This window comes from Mus pahari, chromosome 13, assembly GCF_900095145.1.
Source record: "Mus pahari chromosome 13, PAHARI_EIJ_v1.1, whole genome shotgun sequence".
Lineage (NCBI taxonomy): Eukaryota > Metazoa > Chordata > Mammalia > Rodentia > Muridae > Mus > Mus pahari.
This window is the reverse complement of record NC_034602.1, coordinates 75,739,964-75,744,077: the sequence shown is the minus strand read 5'-3', so window position 1 is coordinate 75,744,077 and position 4,114 is coordinate 75,739,964. Positions and strand designations below refer to the sequence as shown.

Below are 4,114 nucleotides of genomic sequence, written 5' to 3'. Positions count from 1 at the left end.
TCTCTCTCTCTCTCTCTCTCTCTCTCTCTCTCTCTCTCTCTCTCTCTCACACACACACACACACACACACACACACACACACACACACACACATATATATTTATATATATACACATATATATGATATAATATATTGGGAGGTGCCCAATATTATTGCAACTTGATATGTCATGTTTGTTTGACATCCCTTGGATATCTGCCCTTTTCTAAAGGGAAACAGGGAAATGGATAGGAAGTGATGAGATGTGTATCGGAGAAAGGGACTGGGAGAAGAGGAGGGAGGGGAAACTGTGGCCAGAATGCAATGAGAGACAAAATTGATTTAAAAAGAAACAAATAAAGAAGAGTTGGTCTTAAATGAAGTGTTATTCATGTAGGATTGAGTAGCAGAAGCTACTTACGGCTTTGTAGCTTGTGTTACTCAAAGCTGTATGGGGAATGTAGTCCCCAAAGGTTCTCAAGAACATACACATTTTGTTTTATGGGTCTGTGTGTGGGTGGCTGAAGTTGAGGAGCCCAGAGATATTGGATCACTATGCAGCTAGAGTTACAGTCAGTTGTGATGTGCCCCACATGGCTGCTGGGTGCTAAACTTTGGTCTTTTGCAAGAGCAGCAATCACTCTTTTTTATTATTATTATTATTATTATTATTATTATTAATTTCTTTTCTTTTTCTTTTTCTTTCTCTTTCTCTTTTTCTTTTCTTTTCTTTCTTTTCTTTTCTTTTCTTTTCTTTTCTTTTCTTTTCTTTTCTTTCCCACTCCAGATTTTATTCCCCTCCCAGTCCAACCTTTGACTGTTCCACATTTCATACCTCCTCTTCCCTTCCACCCCCTCTTTCTTATTTGATGCCCTGTCTTGCTGCTGGAGGTGGGCTCTACAAGTTCCCTCTTCCCACTGTAGAACATTTCATCTAAGGTCCCTCCCTTTGAGTCCTGAGAGTCTCTCACCTCCGGGGTCTCTGGTACATTCTAAAGGGCCCCCAGACCTCCTATTTCCTGAGGTTGCCTGTTTAACCTTCTTTCTGCTTACCCTCAGGGCTTCAGTCCTTTTCCCTCACCCAATACCAGATCAGGTTCCCCTCCTCCCTATCCTCTTTCTCTCCTTCCCCTCTTGTGGTTTCTTTCTTCTCCCCTTCAGGTGAGACTGAGACATCCTCACTTAGGCACTTCAGCTTGATGACCTTTTTGAGTTCTGTAGACTGTATCTTGGGTACTCTGCACTTTTATTTTTGCTAATATACACTTATTAGTGAGTACATACCATGCATGTCCTTTTGAGTCTGAGTTACCTCACTCAGGATGATATTTTCTAGTTCCATCCATTTGCCTGCAAAACTCAGTATGTCCTCCTTCTTAATAAATGAGTCATATTCCATTATGTAAGTGAACCACATTTTCTATATCCATTCTTCTGTCATGGGACATCTAGGTTGTTTCTAGCTTCTGGATATCACAAATAAGGCTGCTATGAACATAGTGAAACATGTGCCCCTTCAGCATGGTGAGGCATCTTCTGGGTATATTCCCAAGAGTGGTGCTGCTGGGTCATCAGGTAGATATATTTCCAATTCTCTGAAGAACCTCCAGACTGATCTCCAGAGTGGTTGTACCAGTCTGCAATCCCACCAGCAATGAAGGAGTGTTCCTCTTTCTCCACAACCTCGTCAACATGTGTTGTCACCTGAGGTTTTGATCTTAGCCATTCTGACTGGTGTAAGGTTGATAATCATGGTCTTTTTGATTTGTATTTCTCTGATCACGAAGGGCTTTGAACATTTCTTTGGGTGCTTCTCAGCCATTCGAGATTCCTCTGTTGTGAATTCTCAGTTAACCCCACAGCTGTCTCCATCCTCCGCTAAAATGCAGTCCTTTAGACTCTAGGTTGTCATTGTCCACTTTCCCCAGATGTTCACAGCTTCTCTGTGGGACTTGAAGATGCAACCCATAGGGCACTTTAACAGCTACACGGGATCTGAACCAGTCTCTTTCCATTCGTGAGGCTGTGCTGCCATCTGTAAATATCTGTGCAGCAGGCATTCGATTTTCCCACAGGTGTCTTCCCCTGTTTGTTCTATTCAGAGGAACTGCTGTATGCAAAGATGGATAGATTTGAACGTTTGTACATGTTCTTTTTTTTTAATTATTTTTCTTATTTTCTTTATTTACATTTCAAATGCTATCCCGAAAGTTCCCTATACCCACCCCCCACCCCTGCTCCCCTACCCACCCACTCCCACTACTTGGCCCTGGCCTTCCCCTGTGCTGGGTCATATAAAGTACATGTTCTTAAGTTGAACATTTCTTTCCTTTTGAACATCTTTTGTTTTGGCACACTGATATGATTCCATGTAGAAGAGTGAGTACTCAATTGAGACAGAACACTTTCTTCAAGCTGACCCAAATCCCCATTCTCTTGGTCAGTCATTGAGAACCTCCCTCACAAACGAACAAATATGCTGCATGTCTGACTGAATAAGTGCACACATGAACTATAAGCACATTTAAGAATTCAAGTAGAACTAACTGAAAGATAGTTTGCTACTGGGAATGTGTGTTCTAAAGGTCAGAAGAACTTAGTTTGAAAGACTTCCAACTTCTGTTATGTGAGGGAAATCACTTTATATTTATGAATGTAGGTATCTTCTTTCAGAGTGTAGCTAAATTGTAATAAAGCATCTTTAAGATTTCTTTTATTGTGAATTTAAACATCAAGCAAAGTGATATCTTTTGTGCAGAGCATCAGTTTGTTTTTGTAACTGGGTGTGTTAGGTTGCATCAGTCAACATACATATAGCACTTCTTCCTCCAACTCTTGTTTTTGTGTTTTGTTTTGTGTTGTTTTGGTGTGTGTGTGTGTGTGTCTCTGTGTGTGTGTGTGTGTGTGTGTGTGTGTGTGTGTGTGTGTTTTGCCTGAAATTTGTTGTGTAGTCTTGGGCTTTATGGGCTTTTCCACATCTACTGTGGCATGTCCATCTGAAATCTGTCCTTTTATTTACTATCTAGGCTCAAACTATTATATTTTTTTACCTTGACATTAACTTATCAAAATGGCTTTATATCCCCCAAATTAAATAACCACTATACACTGAAAGTTGACTTAGAACAAAACATTTCAATAAATGCTGTGAAGGAAACATGAAGAATACCTCTTGCTCCTGAGGAAATATTGTTATCAATATATAAAGATGAAATGACAAACTAACGAAACAAGTCACTATTATGGGAAATTGTTGAAGTGGATCACTAAAGTTATAGGGACTGGTGACCTCTCTTATAATTCATATGCAATCTTGATTTAACATGCTTGTAGCTTATAGGTTTATAAATTTACTCTATACCAGACTCCACATCAGCTTTTAGTGGTAAAAGATGTCCAAACCACAGCATCCCATGAGGAACCACAGCATCCCATGAGGACTTCCAGTGGACTCTGTAGTGAGCACTCATGCAACCGCTTGATACAACACACTGAACACAATTGCTCACAAAATGTTAGTAGAAGAAAGGCAACTTTTTTTTTGTTTTTTTTTTATCCAAAACTGTGACAATTTTCTCTACCCACAGTTTAATGAAATATGAAGCATACATTAGCACATATAAAGTATTTCTGTCAATGAATTGAACCGAAACCTAATTCAGGTTTTAGATATAAATTCTAATTCAAAGGAAATTAGAAAAGCAAGTTGGTTGGTACCACAAAGAAGCATCAAATAAGAACAGAGGGTGAAACTATCTAAAAATCATTAGTTTGATTTTCTCAACATCTCAATGACATTCAAACTTCAAAGAAAGCATGGTTGTTTTTTAGTAAAAGAGACTTATAAACCATAATTACCAAGTACTATGCATTGACCTGTATGAAACGGGATTGTATCCTGGCTAGTGTAAAATAACTATAAATTCTATGAAGTCAAAAAGCAATTTGAGGGTAGACTGTCCATTAGAAGATATTAGAGCATTATGAATTTTAGGAGAGAGAATGATGAGCTTGTGATATTGAAAATAACCTGTTCTTGGGAGGCAGAGGCAGGTGGATTTCTGAGTTCGAGGCCAGCCTGGTCTACGAAGTGAGTTCCAGGACAGCCAGGGCTATACAGAGAAACCCTGTCTC

At 39.3% G+C, this 4,114-nt stretch overlaps 1 protein-coding gene across 1 annotated transcript in view; it reads left to right on the top strand.

Moving 5' to 3' along the window:
* The window catches only part of Tmprss11a (transmembrane serine protease 11A), a 55,775-nt gene that overhangs the window by 6,755 nt on the left and 44,906 nt on the right, over positions 1-4,114 (top strand). The gene's annotated exons all lie outside the window — the stretch shown is intronic.